General features: G+C 46.9%; 1 protein-coding gene and 1 long non-coding RNA gene across 2 annotated transcripts in view; one reads left to right on the top strand and one right to left on the bottom strand.

The window, feature by feature from the left end:
* adat1 (adenosine deaminase tRNA specific 1) overlaps positions 1-27,969 on the top strand; it is a 144,892-nt gene that overhangs the window by 89,022 nt on the left and 27,901 nt on the right. The gene's annotated exons all lie outside the window — the stretch shown is intronic.
* On the bottom strand, positions 8,522-11,984 carry LOC127597763 (uncharacterized). The gene is made up of 3 exons (XR_007961725.1): positions 11,673-11,984; positions 10,450-10,551; positions 8,522-10,054 (listed from the first exon to the last, which is right to left on the bottom strand). It is a non-coding gene; the product is annotated as an uncharacterized LOC127597763 (long non-coding RNA).

Below are 27,969 nucleotides of genomic sequence, written 5' to 3' on the forward strand. Positions count from 1 at the left end.
TGTCTTTTGGCAAAAGTGAGATGAGCCTTGGTGTTCTTTTTGGACAGCAGTGGTTTTCTCCTGGGAGCTCTCCCATGGACGCCATTTTTGGCCAGTGCCAGGTTCAAATGAAATTTACAAGAGCTCCTTTTACACTGACATCTGGGATACAGGTAGTGCAGTCTTATTGCTATTTGTTGCTCATATTGTGGGAAGCTGTTGTTCATTGAGAGAGTGGAGCACCACTATCGATTACGAACAAACTGAAGTAATCGATCGTACATCCATACGTATCTCGATGGAACCCTGAAATTGAAATTCCACACTCATAGCCCATGTTTGGAGCCGAGTTTGATCGTAAACACACAACTGTCGTCACAGGTTGTATTCAAGGTGAGATGATCAGTTCACGCAAATGTGGGGTTTTTTTATGCATTCACGTCTCTTGTTTGCTTCTCGTCTCGACAGACTTTACAGCCTCGGTCCAAATATATTATTCTGGATGATTATTCCTGATTATTAATTCATCAAGTTTTAAACTTTGCCAATGCCTTGGAATGACAAGAGCCATCAGTCTGTCTCCAGTCACGTTGGTCCCAGCCGGTTATGACGAGTTTGAGCAACCGGCAGGGTGCCTCAGCACACCAGTAGCAGAGGGGGGGGGTTAGAGGTTTTGAATATTGATTGAGCTGATACGATCTGCTTGCGGTTCGATTCCTCTATGGGGACGTGTCATAATAGCATACACATCTGTCAAAGTTTGATAAATTTGAGCCTGTACAGACCGCGTTTGGGAAATAGGTGTTGGACGGCATTGTGTGTGTAGAGAAAATCCCTGTGTGAAAAAGGGAAAACGTGGCAATGAGGCCTCTGGAATGCAAGGATTGGTATACCTTGGGAAAAAGTATTTTGTGTGCACACTTAAGTTAAATTCTGCAGAAAATAAAGGGGAAAATATAAAGCGCTATTAGAAACGAAACGAAACGAAAGTTAAGTAAGACGTGCGTATTTGTCAGTGCATATCTGCACTGTTAAACACCAAACTGCATAGCCGCAGTTGGCAAACAGTAAAACGTGGAATGGATTCGAATCCTGCTCTGTCTTCTTTGTTTGTGAGTGTCTGTGCGTGCAGAGACGTGTGGGATCCCTGTGTCTGTGTGTGTGTGTGTGTCTGTGTGTGGGTGTGTATGTGTGTGTGTATGTGTGTGTGTGTGTGTGTGTGTGTGTGTGTGTGTGTGTGTGTGTGTGTGTGTGAGTGTGTGTGTGAGTGTACCCATGGGTGTGTGTAGGTGAGCGTGCGTGTGTGCGCGTGTGCGCGATCGTGAGTAAGTGTGTGTGTGCTCTTGAGTGCGAGTGAGTGAGCGTGCTTGTAGAAGAAACTAATGGAATGGATAGGATAGTGTGCTTCTCGGTGCTCTGGGGCGCGTGCCCGCCTGCGGTGCCCGCTCGGGGAGGGGAATCTGGCTTCGGGGGCGGGACAGGGAGTGGCCAACCTGTACCTGCCCACCGTGTTTCAAGGCTAGGCACTCCCCGTGTGGGTGACGTAGGGGCGGGGCGTGGGGCCGGAGTTGTGCCCACTTTGGGGCCTACCTTGCTGGTAGCGAGGTAAAATGTGACAGGATGATGGGGGACGGCATGCTGAAGGAGCAAAAGAATGCATGACCAACTGTGGAGGTCCTGAGGTAACTGAAACCCAGGAGAATTAATGTGCCACAGCTGTCTAACAAGAAACAAGAAGCACGGGAATGCTACCTAACGACACTAATATAGATGTGCATGTATGCATCTCAAGAAAGAGTTTGGCCCCTCATAAATAATACGAGGGTCAGCTGGCGCCCCCTAGACCCTCTTGGAGCAATGAGAAATTGGAGTTGCAGAAAAGCCCGACTTGTTAATTTAAATTAAAGACAGAATGATAAAATTAAACACCAATTATTGATATTGCTCTCTGGGGCTCTCCTCAATACTTCTGATTTTCTGTTTACATAAAAAACCTGAGAACAGGGATTGCATAGCAGACTGACTACAGACTGATCATCATAAACTTGTGAACAATTGTTTTTCAAACAAGGTGTCATCTCCAACAAAAGTTGAGTGCGGGTACAGAAATAGCGCGGACGGAATACACCGGATCGAATATCAATTGAGACAGCCGGTCTTAAGGGGTCCATCTGAGGTTGGCAAAATCGTATGTGCATTGTTTAATTGATATCGTTATCTGCAATCAAAAAAAAAAAAAAAATGGGGGAAAGGAACTATGCTAGTCCAATGGTGACCACCCCCCATCGAGGTAGTGCGGAGAAACTACCCGCTCATTAAGGGGGTTAAAGAAATATCCAAAAAATTGAATAAAAGATGGCCTGACATCGAGAGGCCTTGGCCGGTGGAAGAGACTTTTAACAGGGAAGTAGTTGAGACAATACGTGTACTAGTATCAGCATACAAGGCAGGACATAAAAAAGGAAAAAGAGGAGAAAAGAGGAAGGAAAAAAGAGAATGGGAATTGGGATTGTTAAAAATATTTGACAAAGAGGGACTCAAATTGAACCGAGAGTTCCAACAGAGAAAAGAGAAAATTAAAGCTGAAGTGCAGAAAAATATGGAAGAAGCTAAGAACCTAATGGAAAAAGCAAACATGCCTTTTTCACATGTGTCCCCTGTTAAGAATCCCCCACCGTATGATGTGAGTGAAGACCGTGGAAATGTATATCCACAACTTCCGATAATCAACCAGGAAGGAAGTTATCAGCTGGAGACGGAGGATAAGGACATTGTCGAAACAGGAAGAGCAAAGACCACCATCATCATGCACCCTAGCCCTGCCCGCAAAAGAAATAAAACACGATTTGCAAAGCATGGCACTTTTGACTACACTAGAAAGGAGCTGCAGTATGACAGCCAGAGTGATGCTGAAGGAGCAGCGGGGGGCTATGACCCCACAATCAAAAGCATTTTGAAAAAAGCGGAGGAAAAAGGACGCACTCCGGGAAAAAAAAGATTAGAACAAGAACATATTTTAGTAGTACCGACAGTGGAAGCGACAGTAGTGATGATGACGGGGGAGACAAGGATCCTACGCCTACCTCATGCTCCACCCCCACGGCCATGGAGGATTGGAGAAGAACCGCCTTAATGAGCATTAAGAACAGGAAAAAGCAATGCCTGGAGGAATTGGACTGGAGTGTGGAACCAAAGGAGCAAGAGGAGCTGGAGGAACAATTGCAAAGGTTGGAGGTCGCTGAACGCAAGCTGAAGAAAGAAGCGTCCAAAATACCAGCGTCCCTTTTGAGCCAGGAGCAAAGATCAAGGCGGGCAAATACGATCCTACCAGTTTTGGTGAGAGGACAACAGCTGGAATACAAACCATGGCAGAATTCTGACATGTCAGCCATCCTTGAGAAGCTGCCCACCATTCAAGACGGAGCACACCCTTGGATATCCAAATTGGAGGAGTGCATGGTGGGAACCCAGTTCGCGGTAGGAGACATTAAGAGGCTTCTGGCTAACGTGGTAGGAGTCCATACCATGAAAGACATTTTGGGAAAAGCAGGGTTACATCGCTTTGCTACAACATCAGCAAATGACTCTGACCTGTTTGCAGCAGTCCGAGGCCAGATGTGGGGAGCACTGAAGGCAGCGTACCCGACCAATGTAAACCCTGATAATATTGTGCTCGAAACCCTGGGACTGACAGAGAACGCACGCTCATACGTGGCAAGAGCATATCAGACTTGGAGACACATCACAGGAAATGATCCGGATACAACCCAAATGGAAAAATCTATCTTGCGGGATAAGATCCAAAAGGGCCTGCCCGTGCAAGTGAGGAGCAAACTGGCCGAAGTGGTGGGACTGGGAAGCATGACGACTAATGTCTACACTGATCACATCGCTCATCAAGTTGATTGGTTCCGCAAGAAGGAGATGGCTCAAAAGGAGCAGGACCAAGAAGTGGTGAGGAGGCTGAACCAAGTGCAGCTCGTGGACAATAAAAAGGAAAAGAAGCAGACAGTCGTGGTGCAAGCTCCACCGCAACAAATCATTCTACAGCCCACGTCCCCGCATGGCCTAACTCCGCAAGCAGCCATGGCGGTGCCCTTCAGCCCAGCCCCTCAATGGGGAAACAGACCGGCCCATCTCTGGGGAGCCACGGCCCGTGGAGACAAAGGACGGGCAGGAAGGCCTAATCTCCCGGGGGGCCTACAACAGAGACCTAATGCGTGCTATAATTGCGGTCGACCAGGCCACATATCTCGCCAGTGTGATAGGCCCTATAACAATTCCTCTGGAGGTGGCTTCAGAGGGGGAACCAAACCACGAGGCCAAAGGCCTCAGGGCCCGGTAAACCCCTTTGGGGACCCAGAGCCTGGATTTTAGGGGTGCCCAGAGTGCCCTAAGGGGGGATGTCAGCTGGTAGTGTCAGGTCCGGAACAGGAGCCAACAATAACAGTGAAAGTAAATGATCAGCCTTTGACAGCTATGGTTGACAGCGGAGCGGCTTTCACTTGTATCCGGCCCGAAGACGCTACACATCTCCCCATGTCCGGTCATTTTGTGCGGACAATAGGGTTCGAGGGTATTAAACAGCTGATCCCTTCCACAAGACCAGTAAAGCTCTGCTGGCAAGACCACACAATAAAAATTCCAGTCCTGGTGTCAAACCGTACACCCATTGCCCTCCTCGGCAGAGATACCCTGTGTGGATTGACCTGTACCATAAAGTGTTCTCCCGATGGATGTGAGGTTGAAATACAAAACAAAACGTGCCACGAGGTGATGATGCAGTTAAGGTCCGGGAAGTCAACGCCCACTGTAATTTGGGTGGGAGATGTCAGCGACAACCTATTGGAACCTTACAAGAAGTGGGAAAAGTTTATCCGCTCCAATAGACCAGGAGCAAGGACCCCAGAGTACCCATTCCACTGCACGCTACAATATCACAAAGACCTAACGCAGGCACAGGCAGAAGAGTGGTTGCGTCAGCAACCGCAAGAAGTGCAATTGAACGGCACTTGCATTATCCTGGGACCACAGGGAGTGGCCATGAAAATCCAGAGAAACGGATTCATCGACAAGGAATTTAAAGTCAAAAATAGCATCCCACATGTGACTTTGTTGATAGCAGAAGACTGGGAGCAGCAACATGTAGGAGAAATGATGGCGGAGGCGGAAACACTCAAGTTTTCCCCGCTGGCAGGAAACAATGCTCTGTGGGTGAGTGTTGATAAACGGTTCATGAAGATCATGGTTTCAGCGCATGGACATGGACAGCCCCAAACGGTACAGCTGTCACACGACTCCATCCTCAGTATGACGACAGATCAACTCAAAGAGGACATGCTCCGACAGGTACCCGACTACCTGTGGTCTCGCCACAGTACGGACATTGGACTTGTAAAATCTGCACAACCGGTAACAGTGGATCTTCGGCCAGGCTGCAGACCTCCATGGAAGACACAGTACCCCCTGAAAGAGGAAGCAGTGCGGGGGATTGAAACACAGATCGAAGGATTGCTCGTGGCAAATGTGTTGAGAGTGACGCAGACCCCTCTTAGTAATACGCCAATACTGCCCTTGAAAAAGCCTGACAACACCCACCGGCTAGTACATGACCTTCGAGCCGTGAACGAAGTGGTGATTGACAATGTAGCCGATGTGCCAGATCCGCACACCCTGCTGGCACAGATTCCGCCGGACGCGGAATGCTTCTCAGTGGTGGACCTTTGTGGCGCCTTTTTCAGTGTCCCACTCAGTAGCGAATCACAAGGACTGTTCGGGTTCACATTCAAAGGACAGTTTTATCAATATCAGAGACTTCCTATGGGTTACAAACATAGCCCTCATGTGTTTAACAAAGTGTTAAAGGATGATCTCGAAGGGCTCGAAAGACAGGTGCAGAGCACTGTTATTCAATATGTGGACGACATTATTGTCTGTGCATCGGATGTCGAGACGTGCCACAAAGACTCGATCAAACTGTTGCAAATTTTGGCAGAAAATGGTCATAAAGTGTCACAAAAGAAATTACAATACTGTCAAAAACAGGTTGACTATTTGGGCCAGAAAATATCGTATGGACAGAGACGTATCTCAGATGGCCATTTGGAGGCGATACGAACGGCTCCAAAACCCAGAACTGTTCGGCAAATGTTAACCTTTCTGGGAATTGCGGGATATTCGGCCTCCTGGGTCGAAGAATACGCCAAATTGGTAGGGCCGTTAAGAGCTATGATCAAAGACACAGGCAATAATGATCTCCACGCCACGCTGGATTGGACACAGGATGGCCATGTGGCGTTTGAAACAATCAAAGCAAGATTGCAAGAGGCTCCGGCATTGGCTTTACCAGATTACTCGAAAAATTTTGTGTTATTCACGTCAATCTCGGCGGGGGGTAGGTTTGCATGTGCAATTCTTTGTCAGCCTACAGGTACGGGGTCTGGACCCCAACCTGTGGCCTATTATTCGACATCCTACTCCGAGGTGGAGATGGGCCTGCCGCCATGCTATAGAGCAATGGTTGGAGTCTATTTGATGTATGACAAAGCCTCGGCTATCACCATGGGCTATCCTGTGACAATTCTTACTCACCATAGTCTTCGGACTCTGTTGAACCAGGGCAAGTACACCTTGACAGAGCCCCGGCTTCGGGACTATTACAGGCTCTTGGAGCAAGGGGATGTCACTCTAGCAAGGTGTACTACTGTAAACCCAGCTGAGTTTTTGCCAACTTCAGAGGGTGGGGACCCCCACGATTGTTTGCATGAGTCAGAAAATACTCTAGACTGCGGTCCGATTTGCAAGCTATCCCCCTGAGGGAAGCGGATCTCGAACTGTGGACAGACGGCTCTTGTTATCGAGTCGGAGAAAATTTATGCGCAGGCTATGCGGTCGTGCAAGCGCAGGGACCTGAGTTTGTAACGATCAAAGCCGAAGTGGAGAAGGGTTCCATGTGAACAGCAGTTGAACATGGGTCAGTCGGTCCTAAAGGATGAAGGAGTGGGAACATCGGCGTAGCGCCACTTCCTTGGGTTTTTATTTTCCTTTTTGTGTGATGTGTTGCATGATTCCACTGGAATGTGATCCACCGTATGTTGTTGCCCGGCCCGCGACCAGTTTACCATCGTTATTGTGTCAAAGTTGCATGTGTTTTGCGTTGACTGCCATTGTCATCACGCGATACTGGCAGGAGTTCTTATTCGTTCCAGAACCTCTGGATGCTGACCGGGGCCGTGCAAGGGACTCTATGGACAGTGACCTGGACATAAGGACTTTGTATGGACAGCAGGCCCTGGGCAGTGATACCCAGCACGTTCTATCGCTGAAGATTCGGGGAATGGACTCTGCCTCGGCACGCACTTACACATGAAGAAGGGGGGCGACATTTCGGGGTTCTTGTTTTGATAGCATGTTTTGATACCTCATTACTATATACCTCATTGTTTATTCCAATATTTTTACCTCATTTTGTTACCTGCTGGCCGGCTGATCATGTGACGGTACAATTTCACTGTTTGGTGATAGGGGGACATGTCATTCCATTTTCACACTGTTTGGTGAGCTCGTACTGTTTTGTGGATTGTAATGTGCCAGGGCTCCTTACACCTGGTTGACACCAGGTGAAGGGAACCACTGGGGATGGTAGAAAGGGCCTTCCCCTTTTTCCTTGTCATTAGACTGGCGAGGTTTTTTTTCTTGAGGAGGGGCCGGCAGCTTTTTGGGGCTTCTAACGGGCCACACCAAATTCATTACTTCGCAATTTGTCACCGTTGTAAGGGTATTACCTAAGGGGGGTGGTATCGTCGTTTGAATTATGCGGACTTCAATTTTCTTTGCTTGTGGTTCCTGAGAGGCCTCAGATTGTTGTCAGGGAGCAATTGGCTAACTAAATAGTTTGAGCTTTCCTAGTTAAAATAACCTTAAGTAGCATGCCTTGAGCGTGATTTAGGCTGCAGATTTTGGGCCAAATTGTAGACGTGAGCATATATAAAATTTGATTGGGGAAAGATGTTTGGACCTTTACCGATGTTATCTTTTGTTAGACCGTTTCCGGGACTACTACTTTGTCCCGGAAGGGGGGAATGAAGTGTAATTTGGAATTCCCTCTCTATTCCTGTAGGTGGCCTTTGAATGTCCACCTGGCGTCAGTGACACGATTCTATTCTATATTTGCTGGTCAGGGAGAATTCAGTTTCAGCAATGTGTGCAATCCTATAATAAGGTAAAGTGGCTGTTGTCGTCCATCACCAACAGCGCTGGTCAAGATCTCCTTTTTAGGACTGAAGTAAACTAGTAGATTGAAAACCGCAGCTGGTGCACAAAGCCATGACATCAGCTCCTTGCCAGGTATAAAAGATACAGGCCTGACAGGGGTAGGGGGGCTTTTTTACATCCATGCCTTGGGCCACTCAACTTTTTGGAAAGACTTCACTCTGACATTGGTAGAATAAAATCTTTTCCAAATCAGCCGTGGTCCCTGAAGTGCTCATTCGTCGGGAAACAGCCACCGATCACAGAGTGTTTTTTGAAGACCAGGGAAGCAGCAAAAACCATATACCACACAGGCTTCTCGGAACACTGACGAAAAGCCAACATTTGCAACATACGTAAACACTCGCGGTTCAGTGAGGGGATTTTAGTCCTGGGACTTCGGGGGTTCTGCGCAGACTGTTAGTTCTTCCCCAGTACAGCGGTACCTCTACTTACCAACGTCTCTTCATATGAAATTGTCAAGTTACAAAACGCCTCAAGAGGAAAATATTGCCTTTTGTTACAAAAGAAATGTCAAGAAAGGTAAAAATACAGTCGGGTCTGCTCCTCGCAGCTACGAGTTTCATGAACGCAACATACTTGTAGCTGCTCTGCCATTGGCTATTACCGAGCGTCTTCCTGGTATCCCATTGGCTCAGAGGGAGATCTACCGTATGTGTCTATGTGTTTCGATAAATAGAGATGTGTCTGTGCAGAGTACTCGTCATTCGCCCCTTGGGCCGTGAGTCGTTCCGATCATTTTACGTAAATGTGAATCACCCAGAAAAAATGTTCAGCAGTCGGGCGATCGCTCACTCTGCCGATGTTTGCCTTAGACATTTTCGAAGGAATGTTAAAAGCCGACAAATGTAAACGTACTTGGATCAGTTCTTGCCAAAACGGCAGCCAAAAACCTCTTCTAAGACGGAACATGAGCTAAAGAGGGCAAACAACGATGAGGGTGCACTTAAAAGTGAAATGACCATCATTTTTAATCTTGTGTTTTTTACATGATGCACAACTCATTGATTGCGCAATACTGTGATCTAATTCCATCCATTTTTTGGATTCTCTTTATCCTAACAAGGGTCCAGTAAGATCCCTAAATTTCTTGCGGTTTCTGTTGAGAAACATTCTAAAACTCTTCACAAAGCGGTGAATCCCATCCCATGCTTGCTTGTGAAACTCGAGCCTTCACTGATGTTGCTTTTATCCCCAGTCATGACACTCACCCGTTTCCAATGAACCTCTTCACCTGTGGAGTATTCCAAACAGGTGTTCAAAAAAACCAAAACAACACGAATACAGAAATGTTTCTGTCATTCCCCAAATGGAGATGAACACTTTGAAAGAAGCTTTGCTGAGCGCGAGGCACCAGGAGGACGGTGTTGAAGCTGGTGGTATGGTATGCGTGTTTGTTGTGTCCACGCGCCACATTCACACACGGTACAGTCGACTGCATTGAGTGCTGCCCCCATGATTAAAAATGTTGTTTTGTTGTGGTTTTGCGTGCTCAGAAGCCACTTGAGCCATTGGCCCAACAGGATAGTAGGGTTTTTGTTTGTTTGTTTTGTCCAGGGTATCCATGGCAAGCACCCAAAGCGGGTTACTTTCAACACAAGAATTTCACAATCACACAGAATGCAAGAAAAAAAAAAACTCCATTTTTTTATGACATTTTTTAATGCTTTCCAACTAAACTACAGGGATACTTTTTTTTTATTTTTTATACTTTTATAAAAGGATGGTCGCTGTGGTCCATTCTGGAGCACTTGAAGTTGAGGGCTTGTCCGCTGTCACTGTCACGGCGATGTGCACCCATCCCCTGGAAAGACAGAGAAAGGACAACATGGGACCATGTCAGTCTTTTGTTTCTGCGATGAATCACGGTGAAGTTGGTGGTTTGTGGATTGGATGACATCCTCTGCTCGAGGCGAACTTATTGGATGTCACTCATGAATCGCGCACGGGTGCAGTTGTTTCTCATAAGTGGAATTGGACAGGATGGGGTCAGATACGGCAGCACTGCTCATTGCCAGGTCGGAGTGACAATCTTGCTGAACTATTCAAACCTTCATATTATTTTTTTCACCAATCAATGAACACAATTTGGTCAGTGTGCCAACTCCGCGCTGGAGGCAAAAACCGAAAAAATCTGGCTTTTCCCTTCTTTGTGCACAAGGCTGGCCAAAGACGATGAAACAATGTACAGGTACTCACATTGGGATTTACCGCAGACTTGGCCGGGGGCGCACTCGACCGTTTGAGGAATACAATATGGCATCAACCATGGTATACAGGATTGGCATTTCACAGCTTCACCTGAGGGGTAGAGTTGGGAGTGTTTGAGAACTTGAAATGATTTTTTTTTCTCCTTTTGGCTTGTCCCATTCACCGTGGCCGCAGTGCGTCATCTATTTCATTCAGTTAGTCTTGCGCTCGTCCTCTCGAACACCGACTGCCCTCGTTTGACTATTTTTGTGCTTTCTACTGTCTTCGGGACTCATTTGTTTTATTGTTCGTTGCGGTCTGAATTGTGGTGGTTGTTTGGAAGTGCTCGATGACTACAGTTGATTTGACTCGACTCATGTCTTCTCTGGCTCCATCCATCGAGCTCGTCTTGGGTCTTCCTCTTGCTAGCGTGTGGAGAACATGCAAACTCCACACAGGGAGGCCAAAGCCGGAGTCGAACCCTGTCCCTCTTCACCGTGAGGCCGGCGCGCTAACCGGTCGGCCACGGTGCCGCCTCAAAATAACATGGACGTATTTCTGAAGGGGTTGTCTCAACGGGAAAAGTAATTTCCTGAATTTCAGAACGTATCATAAGGGGTGTTCACACAGCATACATTTGCATCGGTGCCGCACCGACGTATATTGTTGCGATATATCTTACACCCGAGCAAATTTTGTGGAGCGTTTGAGCGCAATTGATTTGTTTTTTATTGTTCGTTGCTGTCCAAATTATATTCTGCTGCGTGTGCAGAATTTTGTAGACAGCGGTGGTTGTTTTCAAGTGCTCTTGACTTGACTCATGTCTTCCCTGGCTCCATCCATTGAGCTTGTCTTCAGTCATGGCCAGCCTCGCCAGTGTTTTAGAAACTTTCCTCTACACCCAAACACGAGACTCTCTACCACAACAGGGACAAGAATTTAATAATTACATTTATTTTGAAACAATCAGACTTGTGGTCTGGTAGTTGCTACTCATGCTGAAGTTATTATGGGAGGAAAAGGTGTTCTTGTGGAATTATGATTCGTCACAGTTTTTGCATAGTTTATGATCCCTTTGTTGTATAATTACGGCTTGTCATGGTTGGTCTCATGCAATATAACCCCCCCCCCTCCCTTTATAAAATTGCTGATGTATTCTTGTGAAATTGCAGTTTGTGATAGTTAAATTGTTTCTTGTGAAGTCGACTGACTGAAAGGAAAATGACACTCACCAGCTATGACCAGCACGGCGACGCAGAAAGCCAAGATCAACCACTTCATTGTCGTGTTCACCACAGCAGACTGTTGTCGACTTGTCAGTTGAAGCTTCTTCCAATTGATGATCACTTTAGTCAAATTTATTCTTTTATACAGTGCCGTGTGAAAATATTTGCCCCCGTCCTGTTGACTGCGTTCTTGGAATATTTATCACACACGAGTTACAGTTCAACAAACCGATTTTAATATCAAACAGAGGCATCCCAAGGCAATACTAAATTTGGTTTTCAAATGACAATTTAAATTATTAAGGCACAAAAACAACCCCCCCCAAAAAAAAAAACTTTCTGACCCACTGTGAAAATGTAATTGCCCCCAGAATCTAATAATGGGTTCAGAGATGAAAGTCCTCCTGTTTGCTTTCACAAGCGTAGCCATGTTGAGGCACTAACACTAGGAACAGTAAAGAGATTTTCGTCTTTTTAGAAAGACACTTGCTAAACCCCAGTGGAACAAATAAAAGACGCCGTGGACAAGACTGTTGTTGTCGTAAAAAATGTATTTGGACAAAAAAGGAAACGCTCAGATTGGCAGAAAAACGTGTCCGTCCGACTTCGAGTGTCGTATCAGTTATCCTAGCTTAGCTGTTGTCGTGTGTAACGTCGGTTGCATCGGCGTTGGTTGGTTGAAATCAAAAGAATTGCTTGCGTACATGTTCGCGCTGAAGCACGCTCAGCAGAGAGCAGCGGACTATCTACTGCTGCGGCTCGCTTAGCTTGAGTAGCGTCGCCATTTCATCGGCCGTGCAGTCCGATAGAAAACAAAGAGAAAAGCAAACATAATGCGCCAAACAGAAAATCAAGTGAAGAAATCACAAAATAAATTCTGTTTTGTGAACGCACAACAGAGGAACAAACTACACAAACATCTCAGAGACAGTTCGGTCTCCTCCAAAAGGAAAGATGACGGCAGTCCAACAGAGCACGAAAGCCGTATGTCATCAACTCTTCTCATGCGTAGCGAGTCTACCCCTGTAGCGTTCACGCGTAGCATTTTACATCGGTGCTGCCCCGCAAACGAGCATTTACTCCGGAGCAAATTTTTAAACCACCTCCTTGAGCAGGGTGAAATTTGCTCCGGTTGAAGCTGTTTTCAGGCGCCACACTGGTGTAACTTTGCACGTGTGAACGCTCTACGGGGGCAGCCCCGGAGCAAATGTTGTCGTGTGAACACCCCTTTTGTGTGCTCAGAAGCCATTGGCCCAACAGGATAGTACTTTCTTATGTATGCATGGCCAGCACCCAAAGCCGGCTATATTCAACGTGAGAATAATTTTTCAGTAACACAATGCAAGAACACCTCCGTGAGTCGTCACCTTACCGTGGTGGAGGGGTTTGTGTGTCCCAGTGATCTTAGGAGCTAAGTTGTCTGGGGCTTTATGGCCCTGGCAGGGTCACCCATGGCAAACAGGTTCTAGGTGAGGGGCCAGACAAAGCACGGCTCAAAGACCCCTTATGATGAGAAAAATATATGGACCAAGGTTTCCCTTGCCCGGACGCGGGTCACTGGGGCCCACCTCTGGAGCCAGGCCTGCAGGTGGGGCTCGTTGGCAAGCGCCTGGTGGCACAGCCCGAAGAGGCAACGTGGGTCCCCCTTCCCATGGGCTCACCACCCATGAGAGGGGCCAAAGGGGTCGGGTGCAATGTGAGCTGGGCGGCAGCCAAAGGCGGGGACCCTGGAGGTCCGCTCCTCGGCTGCAGAAGCTAGCTCTTGGGACATGGAATGTCACCTCTCTGGCAGGGAAGGAGCCCGAGCTGGTGTGTGAGGCAGAGAATTTCCGACTGGATATAGTCGGACTTCACACACAGCCTGGGTTCTGGGTTCTGGTACCAGTTCTCTCGAGAGGGGTTGGACTCTCTTCCACTCTGAGTTGCTCACGGTGAGAGGCGCAGAGCAGGTGTGGGCATACTCATTGCCCCTCGGTTCAGTGCCTGTACATTGGGGTTCACACTGGTAGACAAGAGGGTTGCCTCCCTCCGCCTTCGGGTGGGTGGACGGGTCCTGACTGTTGTTTGTGCATATGCACCAAACAGCAGCTCAGCATACCCACCCTTTTTGGAGTCCTTGGAGGGTGTGCTGGAGAGTACTCCTGCTGGGGACTCCCTTGTTCTGCTGGGGGACTTCAATGCTCACGTGGGCAATGACAGTGAGACCTGGAGGGGCGTGATTGGGAGGAACGGCCCCCCCCCTCCCGATCAGAACTCGAGTGGTGTTTTGTTATTGGACTTCTGTGGTCGCCACGGATTGTCCATAACGAGCATCTTGTTCAAACATAAGGGTGTCCATATGTGCACTTAGTTGTATCATCGGATTTGCGGGCGCATGTTCTGGACACTCGGGTGAAGAGAGGGGCGGAGCTGTCAATCACCACTTGGTGGTGAGTAGGCTCCGATGGTGGGGGAAGATGCCGGTCCGTCCTGGCAGACCCAAACGTATTGTGAGGGTTTGTTGGGAGCGTCTGGCGGACTCCCCTGTCAGAAGGAGTTTCAACTCCCACCTCCGACAGAGCTTTTCCCATGTTCCGGGGGAGGCGGGGGACATTGAGCCCGAGTGGACCATGTTCCGTGCCTCTATTGTTGAGGCGGCCAATCTGAGTTGTGGCCGTAAGGTGGTTGGTGCCTGTCGTGGCGGCAATCCCCGTACTCGCTGGTGGACACCAGCACGCCTTCCTTGGAGAAAGCAGAGCCTGGGGACCCTGAGGTGGGCTCTCCTATGTCTGTGGTTGAAGTCACCGATGTGGTTAAAAAGCTCCTCGGTGGCAAGGCCCCAGGGGTGGATGAGATCCGCCCAGAGTTGCTCAAGGCTCTGGATGTTGTGGGGCTGTCCTGGTTGACACGCCTCTGCAACATCGGGTGGTCAACAGGGAGAGTGCCTCTGGATTGGCAGACCGGGGTGGTAGTCCCTCTTTTTAAATAGGGGGACCGGAGGGTGTGTTCCAACTACAGAGGGATCACACTCCTCAGCCTCCCTGGTAAGGTCTATTCAGGGATGCTGGAGAGGAGGGTCCGTCAGGAAGTCGAGCCTCAGATTGAAGAGGAGCAGTGTTGTTTTCGTCCTGGCCGTGGAACAGTGGACCAGCTCTACACCCTTAGCAGGGTCCTCGAGGGTATGTGGGAATTCGTGGACTTGGAGAAGGCGTTTGACCGTGTCCCTCGGGGAGTTCTGTGGGGGGTGCTTCGTGGGTATGGGGTACCGAACCCCCTGATACGGGCTGTTCGGTCACTAGATCGACGGGCGGATCGGTTCAGCGTCTGCTGTGATGCGGACGTTGTATCGGTCTGTCGTGGTTAAGAAGGAGCTGAGCCAAAGGGCGCGTAGCTCTCAATTTACCGGTCGATCTACGTTCCAACCCTCATCAATGGTCACGAGCTATGGGTCGTGACCGAAAGAACGAGATCCCGGTTACAAGCGGCCGAAATTAGTTTTCTCCGCAGGGTGTCCAGGCTCTCCCTTAGAGATAAGGTGAGAAGCTCGGTCATCCGGGAGGGGCTCAGAGTCGAGCCGCTTCTCCTCCACATCGAGAGGAGCCAGATGAGGTGGCTTGGGCATCTGATTCGGATGCCTCCTGAGCGCGTTCTTGGAATATTTATCACACACGAGTTACAGTTCAACAAACCGATTTTAATATCACACAGAGACAACCCAATGAAATACAAAACGCGGTTTTCAAATGACAAGTCAGTTTATTAAGGCACCAAAAAAAAAAAAAAACAACACCTTTCTGACCCTCTGTGAAAAAGTAATTGCCCCCAGAACCTAATACTGGGTTCAGTATTGGTTGTGCCAAGGTTGTGCCAACCTTGGCAGCAATAACTGAAATCAAGCATTTGTGATGATTGCTGTGCAGGAATTTTGGCTTATTCTTCTTTGCAGAATTGCTTCAACCCCGCCAGATTGAAGGGTTTTCGAGCATGACCTGCCAGTTTAAGGTCACAGCATAGGATCTAAGTTAGATTCAAATCCAGGCTTTGACTTGACCGAACCAAAGCCTAAATTTTGTTTTGGGTTTTTTGAGTCATTCAGAGGTAGACTTGCTGGTGTGTTTCGGATCATTGTCCTGCTGCGTGATCCAAGAGCGCTTGAGTTAGAGGGCACAAATTGATTGCCGGACAATCTCCTACAGGATTTTCGAGCAGACAGCAGAATTCATTGTCCCATCAGTCACGGCAAGTTGTCCTGGTCCTGAAGGAGCAAAGCGGCCACAGACCATCACACCGCCACCACCATGCTTCACTGTTGGCATAATGTTCTTACCCCAAACGTAACGAGCATCTTCTATAAAGTTCCATTTTCTACTCATCAGTCCACAGAATCTTTTTCCCCCAAACTCTTGAGGATCATCAAAATGTCTTTTGGCAAAAGTGAGATGAGCCTTGGTGTTCTTTTTGGACAGCAGTGGTTTTCTCCTGGGAGCTCTCCCATGGACGCCATTTTTGGCCAGTGCCAGGTTCAAATGAAATTATACAAGAGCTCCTTTTACACTGACATCTGCGATACAGGTAGTGCAGTCTTATTGCTATTTGTTGCTCATATTGTGGGAAGCTGTTGTTCATTGAGAGAGTGGAGCACCACTATCGATTACGAACAAACTGAAGTAATCGATCGTACATCCATACGTATCTCGATGGAACCCTGAAATTGAAATTCCACACTCATAGCCCATGTTTGGAGCCGAGTTTGATCGTAAACACACAACTGTCGTCACAGGTTGTATTCAAGGTGAGATGATCAGTTCACGCAAATGTGGGTTTTTTTTATGCATTCACGTCTCTTGTTTGCTTCTCGTCTCGACAGACTTTACAGCCTCGGTCCAAATATATTATTCTGGATGATTATTCCTGATTATTAATTCATCAAGTTTTAAACTTTGCCAATGCCTTGGAATGACAAGAGCCATCAGTCTGTCTCCAGTCACGTTGGTCCCAGCCGGTTATGACGAGTTTGAGCAACCGGCAGGGTGCCTCAGCACACCAGTAGCAGAGGGGGGAGGGGGGGGGGGTAGAGGGAAAAACAATACAGGAGCAGCAATGTTTAAACATCCATCCATCCATCCATGATCTGATCCGCTTATTTTCACAAGGGTCGCGGTCTCATTGGAACCAATCCCAGCTGTCTTCGGGCAGGAGGTGGCGAACACCCTCAACAGGTTGCCAGCCAATCGCAGGACACACGTAGGCTAAAAACAAGTCGCGGTCACAGTGGCACCGAGGGACAATTTAGAGTGATCTCTTCAGTTACCTATCCGGCATGTTTTTGGAATCTGGGAGTGAACCAGAGTAAAACCTACTCAGCCCTGGGGAGAACTCCACACGGGAAGGCTATGGGCCGGAATCGAAACCATGACCCCTGCAGTGTGACGACAACGTGCTATAGTCGACCACCATGCCGCCCTACTGTGTGTGTGTGTGTGTGTGTGTGTGTGTGTGTTTGTGTGTGTGTGTGTGTGCGTGTGCGTGTGTGAGTGCGTGTGCGTGCGTGCGTGCGTGCGTGCGTGCGCGCGCCGGTAAGGGTAGATCCCGGGAGGTTAGTTGATCGAAAAGTAGATCTTCGATTCAAAAAGTTTGAGCACCCCTGATTTAGAGTGTTCCATTCACCTGCCATGTGGGAGGAAACTAGAGTACCCGAAAAAAAATCCCCGCAGGCACGGAGAGAACGTGCAAACTCCACACAGGAAGGCCGTAGCTGGAATCGAACCCTGTACTTCTGCAATGTGAGGCCGACGCGCTAATCAGTCGACCACCATGCCCCCTGGGCAATTTTATGCAGAAGAAAATCATGTTTTTGGTTATTTTATTCATCTCATAAGGTCATACCTCTAAAGTGAACATTAAAGCCATTAATATGCCGCGTGAGTCAACGTGGTGTATCCATAAGTATTCTTTACCTCATGCAATTCTAAAAGCAAAAAAAAAAGGAACTGCTCTAAAAACAGACACACACTTGCACGTCTCCAGCCCGTGGCGCAGCGCCTCCTCCACGTTGGCGAGGGTGGCCACGTTGGCATGACGCGAGTGGCAGGCGGCAGACGCGGCGGTAAAGTTGAAGGTGTAAGCTCTGCCTTCGATAAACAGGAAGACCCCGGCGGCGCTCTGACCTTGGGAGGCTACGGACAGAACGCATAAATGTTATGTCCAGGATTCAATTCATATTTGACACATCACAAAATTGTGTGTGGACGCCAGTTTCGATTGGCCGCTTCTTTTGGGTATTTTCAGATATCCAATAAATACCGTCTTTACATTCGACTACTCAACTGAATTATTTATAGAGCACTTAAAAAAGACACACACACACACCGCTGTATACAAAGTGCTGACATGGACCCCAATTCAGTCTTATTTTCTCATTTGAAAAGGTTTGACATACACGATCATAACATAATTCGTGTGTTCCGAATGAATTGTCCAAAAGCATTCGCATTCAAAGGGTCTCTTCATATTCATGCACCCATGACAGAATCATAACCGGGCTCAAAGCGTAGCCTCCAGGGAAAGTTGTCTCTCCTAGTCAAAAGCCGTCATAATGCGACTTTTGAAGGGGGAGTGGCCCCAAATAGAGACAGCGAAAGAAAAGTAAAATAAAAACAGGAAAAATAAATAAAAAACAATAAATAAACAGGAAAAATAAATAAAAAACAATAAATAAAAAGGGAAACAGTAACAAAACGTTTTGGGAATTGTATGCATGACATGTCTGGTGAGAATGATAAACGAGAAGAAATAAACGCTCCAGGGAGGGCGAATGTGAAACAGCACAGGTTGTCGAGAACAACGCTGGTCGGCTGTCACGAGAAGAAAATAGTAGGAAGTCCCATAAAACGTGGACGTGGAAATTAGTCGTTTCAGTGGTCCCGCGGAGGATCGAAATTTTAGCTGTGTGATTGTGGCGGAAACACGGGTACGATTGAACTATGCTGCGACAAGATACGGGTGAATCCACACGGGCCAGGGGCTATAGCCGAGATGTCCGGTGGGAGCCTAGTCTCTGCCAAAGTCCAGCGCAAAAGGGAGGTTGCGCCGACCGCGTTTGGCTAATAGGAACGAGCGCAACCTTGGCATCCGTACCGTGAAGTGTGAGAGTGGATGAAGGAAATATCCGGCCAGCCACGGACCTGTGGGCCGAAGGGAATGATGCGCGCGAAGCCACGTCGTTTGGGCACCGAACGAATTAGAGGTGTATGTGAGTTATAAGGCTTGTCAATTTAAATGCTGGTGTAAGAGGCCCCCAGGTAAAACGAAGGACTGGCGGTTTTTGAATATTGATTGAGCTGATACGATCTGCTTGCGGTTCGATTCCTCTATGGGGACGTGTCATAATAGCATACACATCTGTCAAAGTTTGATAAATTTGAGCCTGTACAGACCGCGTTTGGGAAATAGGTGTTGGACGGCATTGTGTGTGTAGAGAAAATCCCTGTGTGAAAAAGGGAAATCGTGGCAATGAGGCCTCTGGAATACAAGGATTGGTATACCTTGGGAAAAAGTATTTTGTGTGCACACTTAAGTTAAATTCTGCAGAAAATAAAGGGGAAAATATAAAGCGCTATTAGAAACGAAACGAAACGAAAGTTAAGTAAGACGTGCGTATTTGTCAGTGCATATCTGCACTGTTAAACACCAAACTGCATAGCCGCAGTTGGCAAACAGTAAAACGTGGAATGGATTTGAATCCTGCTCTGTCTTCTTTGTTTGTGAGTGTCTGTGCGTGCAGAGACGTGTGGGATCCCTGTCTGTGTGTGTGTGTGTCTGTGTGTGGGTGTGTATGTGTGTGTGTATGCGTGTGTGTGTGGGTGTGTATGTGTGTGTGTATGTGTGTGTGTGTGTGTGTGTGTGAGTGTACCCATGGGTGTGTGTAGGTGAGCGTGCGTGTGTGCGCGTGTGCGCGATCGTGAGTAAGTGTGTGTGTGCTCTTGAGTGCGAGTGAGTGAGCGTGCTTGTAGAAGAAACGAATGGAATGGATAGGATAGTGTGCTTCTCGGTGCTCTGGGGCGCGTGCCCGCCTGCGGTGCCCGCTCGGGGAGGGGAATCTGGCTTCGGGGGCGGGACAGGGAGTGGCCAACCTGTACCTGAGTTCTTATTCGTTCCAGAACCTCTGGATGCTGACCGGGGCCGTGCAGGGGACTCTATGGACAGTGACCTGGACATAAGGACTTTGTATGGACAGCAGGCCCTGGGCAGGGATACCCAGCACGTTCTATCGCTGAAGATTCGGGGAATGGACTCTGCCTCGGCACGCACTTACACATGAAGAAGGGGGGCGACATTTCGGGGGCTTGTTTTGATAGCATGTTTTGATACCTCATTACTATATACCTCATTGTTTATTCCAATATTTTTACCTCATTTTGTTACCTGCTGGCCGGCTGATCATGTGACAGTACAATTTCACTGTTTGGTGATAGGGGGACATGTCATTCCATTTTCACACTGTTTGGTGAGCTCATACTGTTTTGTGGATTGTAATGTGCCAGGGCTCCTTACACCTGGTTGACACCAGGTGAAGGGAACCACTGGGGATGGTAGAAAGGGCCTTCCTCTTTTTCCTTGTCATTAGACTGGCGAGGTTTTTTCTTGAGGAGGGGCCGGCAGCTTTTTGGGGCTTCTAACGGGCCACACCAAATTCATTACTTCGCAATTTGTCACCGTTGTAAGGGTATTACCTAAGGGGGGTGGTATCGTCGTTTGAATTATGCGGACTTCAATTTTCTTTGCTTGTGGTTCCTGAGAGGCCTCAGATTGTTGTCAGGGAGCAATTGGCTAACTAAATAGTTTGAGCTTTCCTAGTTAAAATAACCTTAAGTAGCATGCCTTGAGCGTGATTTAGGCTGCAGATTTTGGGCCAAATTGTAGACGTGAGCATATATAAAATTTGATTGGGGAAAGATGTTTGGATCTTTACCGATGTTATCTTTTGTTAGACCGTTTCCGGGACTACTACTTTGTCCCGGAAGGGGGGAATGAAGTGTAATTTGGAATTCCCTCTCTATTCCTGTAGGTGGCCTTAGAATGTCCACCTGGCGTCAGTGACACGATTCTATTCTATATTTGCTGGTCAGGGAGAATTCAGTTTCAGCAATGTGTGCAATCCTATAATAAGGTATTGTGGCTGTTGTCATCCATCACCAACAGCACTGGTCAAGATCTCCTTTTTTAGGACTGAAGTAAACTAGTAGATTGAAAACCGCAGCTGGTGCACAAAGCCATGACATCAGCCCCTTGCCAGGTATAAAAGACACGGGCCTGACAGGGGAGGGAGGCTTTTTTACATCCATGCCTTGGGCCACTCAACTTTTTGGAAAGACTTCACTCTGACATTGGTAGAATAAAATCTTTTCCCAATCAGCCGTGGTCCCTGAAGTGCTCATTCGTCGGGAAACAGCCACCGATCACCGAGTGTTTTTTGAAGACCAGCGAAGCAGCAAAAACCATATACCACACCAGCAAATCCAACCCAACCGCATCACCAAAAGGCACTATGTGAACCACACTCAATCAGAAGTCGACGAGCAACAGTAGCGATTTGCACAATGGGGTGTGTGAAGTTAACTTTGACTGTTTTGCTTAGTTGCCATGGTTATGAACAGAAATGGCCAAAGTGAAGTTGTGTGCGACGTGAGCAATTGTGAATACAGCTTTACTTAGACTGGGATGCAGCGCAAGGTGAGTTATGCCACAATTTGTTCGCAAAAGCCAGCATTATTTCTGAGGAGCCACACGGCAATGAGAGTGACAATGACCTGAGCGAACCTGGCATGTTTGAAGGCGAACTTGCCCAGCTGCTTATTTCAGATACAGAAGATTAGCACTTTGATGGATTTGAGGATGAGGGTTGATAAAAAGAATAAAAATAAATAACCTCAGTACATTGTTAAATACTTCAATAAAATACAAACAAACACAGTTTTGCTCCCACTACCTTTTTAAAAACAGATGCTTGTGTGCATGTATGCTACAGTATTTTTTAAGCTCCCCTACGTTTTACCATGCCTGCATCCAATATTACAATGCATCCTGTGTATGTGTTGAATACAGAAATAGCACCCGTAACTGACACTACACCACCACAATAGGTTGCGTCGTATGTTTGTGAAAATATGGTAAAAAATTAAGAATGGAAGAGAAGGGTGAGTGTGGGAACAAGCTTTGGCCCTGGTCAAAAAGAGCACACGAGATTGGCTAAACTTTATTGTCAAATGTCATATGTGTAACATACAGAACAGATGAAATTTCTTCTTAAAACGATGTTTTACAAAAGTTCACAAAAAGCCCTTTCAAGATCCCCTTCGACCCTTGCTATACCCACAAATACTGACTTTCCCAATGTTTTCTGTTCACACATCTCTTTTTAGTTGGTGGCTGACTAAGCAAAGTTTTTTTGTCCATTTTCGATTTCATAAAAGTGTGCTCATGTGCCAGCGTGTCTATCTTGAGGTGTGGGTGTGGCGAAAGAACTGTGCCAAACTATCAAATAATATTCATTTGGTTGCCTGGTGCTTGGGGCGATATCGTGTCAAAGTTTGGTATTTGAGCAAGCATTGATTTTACGTAACACAGCTTCAATTTGCATGACACATGGATTGCACTTCAAACACGTGCCATGCGGGACAGTTGGTCGCCCTAGTCTGAACTGCAGCTAGGCCATTCAGTCCCTACACTCTTTTAATATGAAGCCACATTGTTGTAACACATGCAGAATGGGGTTTGGTATTGTTTTGCTGACATTAGTAGGAGCGACGATGAAAAAGACGTTGCTTGGATGGAAGCATATGTTTCTCCAAAACTTGTATGTACCCTTATGCATTAATTAACACATCCCCACACTATCGCAGATGCTGGCTTTTGAACTTTGCGTCCATCACAGTCATGATGGTTCTTTTTCTCTTTGGCTCTGAGGACACAATGTCCACAATTTCCAAAAGCAATGTGAAATGTGGATTCGTCAGAACATTTTTCCACTTAGCGTCAGTCCATCATAGAACTCATTGAAAGAAGAACAAATTGATGATGATGATGATGATGATTGTGATGTTTAAGATTATTGGTAAAATATGTGTTGTAATTATTGTCATTTTTGTTTTGTGTTTATTGTTATTGTATAGTGTCCTTGGGTTTCTTGAAAGGCGCTTATAAATAAAATGTATTATTATTCTTGTTATTATCATTAAAAAATCTTTGTGAAATGTGACAGTATGATAAGCAAAGTAGCGTATTTTTATTTGACAAACAGGAGGGACACGATGGTATAATTGCATATTATTGTACATGTGTTGTGATATAAAAACACATCACTTACTGTAAACTTTCTATAACTCGGTGGTGGCCTCGGCCATCCATTATGGCATTGTCTGCTGGTCAGGCAGCATCTCAGCCTGGGACAGAAAGAAACTGGAGCGACTGGTCAGGAAGGCCAGTTCTGTCCTGGGTTGCTCCCTTGACACTCTGGAGGAGGTGGGCAACGGAAGGATGCTAACTAAGCTAAAAGCTATGATGGCCAGTCCCTCCCACCCCCTCCAGCCCGCCCTGACAGCACTTGGTAGCTCCTTCAGCCAGAGACTGTTACACCCGCGCTGCAAGAAGGAGAGATACGGACGCTCGTTCCTACCAACTGCTGTCAGGCTGCTGAATAAAAATAACAACAATAATAATAATAATAATTAATTAAATTATGTGAAAGACAATTGTAAATAGCACTGCGATTTATCCACTTTGTGTTTATATTGCACTTAATTGAACGGTGTTTGTTGTTTTTTTTTCTTCTGTCTTCTTTCTACCTACATTCTTGCTGCTGGAGGCTATACATTTCCCCAGTGTGGGACAAATAAATGATATCTTATCTTATCTTAAACTGCTTTGAATTGCTCTAAGACCACAAACTCAGACATTGGCCTATTCATTACACATTAGGACTGCCTCTTTTTATGTTAATAAGAGGAGGAGAAGGGGAACAGAGCGCTAGATGACCTTGGTGCACTGGAAGCAACTGGCTCCCCTTTTACAAAAGTGTGTTCTGACTTTGGTTGTGTTATGTGTTTCCTGTCTTGATTCGGTGCATGTCTATTTTTAGGAATATCTAATCCAGTGGTTCTCAACCTGGGTTCGAAAGAGCCTTTGCCTTTGAGGTTCAGACACAGCAGACTCAAAATGTCAATTAGTTATGACTCGCCCACGGCAGATGATCACATTACATCGCTTGTCCAATCAGTGCTGCGGGGAATTTAGTTCGCTCAGTCGTCAACGAGTGACTGTCATGATAGTACGTCGTCTGTTTTTTTCCCCCGAATTTTTTAAAACACATGCTATGTCAAGCAAAAAAAAAAAAACGGTTAGACAAATATTTACACCATGTATTCACATGCATCACGAAAAGTGATGGGAGTCAGTGTCCTATCTGCATGATTTGTCATGCTAAGTTGAGCAAGACAAAACTGAAGGAATCATTTTTATTTTTCACGAATGAAGTGTTCGGTGAATATGAACTGGTTGAATTTGGTACCTCTAACAAGGTTCAGAATCACTAATCCTACTGGAACACCCCAACAGTATCTGTGCGTGTGATTACCGGTAAATTTTTGTGTTCGTAAACACTGCACCCTAAGCATCCGATTTGTTTTACTTTCACAAAAGAGTATTTATATCATAAATACAATAAAAAAGCAGGTTACCTTTAACCTATGGTGGTGCGTAACCTCTATCACTGGAAGTTGTTAGGGGCAGCAGTCTGCAATTGCAGCTTGCGATCAGACCTGTTGCGATATATAATTTTTTGTTTGTTTGTTTGCTTTTAATTTTCATTCAGTTTGTTTCATGTGCAATTCATCGATGGCACTAGCAAAGAATAGGGATCTTGAGTGCCAGGATAAATGTTTTAAAACAGTACATATAAGCTACGATTGTGATGTACGTGCATTTAACAGGCTGCAAAAGTCCCTCTCATACCGCCGTGTCAGGTCCATAGGTCCAAAAGGTCAAAATTGCAGATTTAAGAGGCATTTTGAAATGCAAAATCAGGTCTTAATGATCCGAATGAAAGATCATTAAGATGTCACGTTGCGTGGTGGACCCCAAAAAGCAGGCAGGAAGGAGGAGCAGGGTCAACTAGACAAATTGTATTGATAAAAACACAGAAAAGTAAAGTAAATCCATAACAAAGTCCTCATAACAAAAAGAATCCAAAGTATCAAACAAAAACCACGGCTGAAGCTAAATACTAACAGTCACAGAAACACAACAAAACAAACATGACAGCAACAAACAAACAATGACCCGACACTGAGTGGTCGGGCTAGGAGTCCTTTTAAAGCAATAATCACATAATGACCAACAGGTGTGCAGCTGAAGGAGGAGCCCTACAGCACCACCTGTTGATCACAAACAGAAACATGACAAATGAAAATACTCTAGTTGAATACCTTGGTGTGCCCTTCTGTGCTCAAGACCTTGTCTGGTCATGGGAGAACGAAAATTGAATTTTTAATGATTTTAAAAAATCAGGTTTAATTTTAGTTAGCATTTCTCCTGTTTCTGTTGCAACTTAAGAATGTTTCTTGGTTCGATTCTGAGACATTCTGTCTTCTCTTTGGGTGAACTAATGATTGCCAAACCGCAGAGATGTTATTTTAGACAAAAAAGGTTGTGCACCCCTGTTCTAAAATTTAGAACATTATTTTAAATCCAAACCACTGGCGTGCATGCATGAATTTGATATTTTGAAGGCGGCCAACACTGCTCGCTGGCGGCTGATTACCATAATGCACAATATTACCAATTGCTGTGGTGACTGGTTTGATTTTGTCTTTGTGTGTGGAGCAGTCACATCATGTGGGTCCCTGGTAAGGTCTATTCAGGGGTGCTAGAAAGTAAGGTCCGTCGCGAAGTCGAGCCTCAGATTGAGGAGGAGCAGTGTGGTTTTCGTCCCGGCCGTGGAACAGTGGACCAGCTCTACACCCTTAGCAGGGTCCTCGAGGGTACATGGGAACTCGCCCATCCAGTTTACATGTGCTTTGTGGACTTGGAAAAGGTGTTTGACCGTGTCCCTCGGGTAGTTCTGTGGTGGGTGCTTTGAGGGTATGGGGTACCTAACCCCGAGATATGGGCTGCTCGGTCCCTCTACCACCGATGTCAGAGTTTGGTTTGCATTGCCGGCAGTAAGTTGGAATTGTTTCCAGTGAGGATTGGACTCCACCAAGGCTGCCCTTTGTCGCCGATTCTGTTCATTTATGTTAACTGTTTTGTTAAGCGCTTTGTTACAGCTGCAGCTGTTGTGAAAACGCTGGACATAATTTCTAGGTGTAGTCGAAGCGTTCAGGAAGTCTGTTTTGGTGGCCTTAGTATTGCATTTCTGCTTTTTGCAGATGATATATTACTATTGGCTCCTTCAAGCAGGGCTCTCCAACTCTCACTGAAGTGTTTCACAGTGTGAAACGGTTGGAATGAAAATTAGCACCTCCAAATCTGAAACAATGGTCCTCAGTCGGAAAAGGATGGAGTGCCCTCTCCGAGTTTAAGTATCTTGGGGTCTTGTTTATGAGTGAGGGCAGGAGGGAGCGAGTGATCGACAGGTGGATCGGTGCAGCTTCTGGGATGGATGGATGGATAAAGTACGAGTTTTTTAATTGTGCACAAAATGAACAAGTGAGGGCCAAGCGGGCATGTCATCACTAATTGACATGTTGAATCAGGTGCGTTTTAACCTCCATGGCAGAGGCTGTCACGTTTCGGTTTTGCGGTCTGGCCAGTAGGTGGCATGAGCGGACTTTCTAGCCCACCTGCTGCCAATCTGTAATCAATAGATTAGCTATTTAAGGACTCCGCCGTCATACACCTGTTGTGGGAGTATTGTCTATGGCATTGCTGTTTCGCTGTTCCTTGACTAGTTGGCTTTTGACCTCGTCGTGATTTCGCGTTGTATTTCTCGTACCAATTATAGAGTAAGTACTGGTTGTTTTGGTGATTTGGCTTTTGTGTGTGTATTGGTGATGCATCGTTTTTCGTTTGTATTTACGGTCTTTATTTTTCCTTCGTTGCTCTTTTGTGCAAGCGCTTTTTGTTACTCGTTTGGATTTTGCCTTCTGGTCCTTATTGTGGACCAGCGCTTTATGTTCTCTCCTTATTCGGTGCGATTGTTACATTAAACTTTATTTTTTCCTACAGAGACCTTGTTTTCGTCTACGCTTTTTGGATCCCCCCCTAACTCGGTTTACCCGAGTTATAACAGAATACTCCCACCATATGGATCCTGTAGACATAAACAAGATCATGACCGCCTTGACCAGCCAGGGGCAATTTGTGGGCCAGCAAGGACAAGAGCTTGCGGAGCTTCGGGAGGCAGTCGTCGTATTGGCCCAGCGGCTTGAAATTTTGTGTTCCCGAATGGAACCCACGAGCCCCCAAGAAACGCCAACCCCAAGATCCCCTGTGGTTACAAACGACACACCATGAATGAACCCCACCTTGGTGCTATCCTTCTCGTACGCAGCGGGTTGCTGGTCGAATATTAGAGAGCACTGGTCCAAAAACTGTTTGCAGAGTGCCTGTTCCCCACCATAACGAGGGGCGCCCTACGATCGGGGTAGATGGTGTGTCGTTTGTAACCGCAGGGGATCTTGGGGTTGGCGTTTCTTGGGGGGCTCGTGTGTTCCATTCGGGAACACAACATTTCAAGCCGCTGGGCCAATATGACGACTGCCTCCCGGAGTTCCGGGCCCTTGCTGGCCCACTAATTGCCCCTGGCTGGTCAAAGGAGAAGGATATCACCAAGGTGGGGTTCATTATGAGCCTGTTGACTGGTCAGGCGGCGTCTTGGGCAGTGGAGATCAGCAATGCTCAACCCAGGCTTCGGTCTTCCTTCCCGGAGTTTGTCGCCGAGTTTCGTCGCGTGTTTCAACATCCGCTTATGGAAAGGGAGGCCGAAGGTCGGCTATTAGCCATTCGGCAAGGATGACAATCCATTGCCGAATGGCTAATAGCTAATAGCCTCTTTTCGTATTTTGGCCGCCCGTAGCGGTTACGGGGACCGTGTGTGGTTTGTTTCGCCGCGGTTTAAGTGTGGCTTTAAAGGACGAACTGGCGACCCGCGATGATAGCACCAACCTGGACGAATAGGGAATTACCCGTTTTCAGTCTCGACGTGCGGGTAGTTAGCCGGCTGAACACGAGTCCTGGCGACCCTCCGGACCCGAGCGTCATTCGTGTTCCGGCCCAGCCGACGCAGAGGAGGAGCCCGTGCAGCTGTGAGGCGGACACTTGGGACCAG

Source organism: Hippocampus zosterae, chromosome 3 (assembly GCF_025434085.1).
Source record: "Hippocampus zosterae strain Florida chromosome 3, ASM2543408v3, whole genome shotgun sequence".
Lineage (NCBI taxonomy): Eukaryota > Metazoa > Chordata > Actinopteri > Syngnathiformes > Syngnathidae > Hippocampus > Hippocampus zosterae.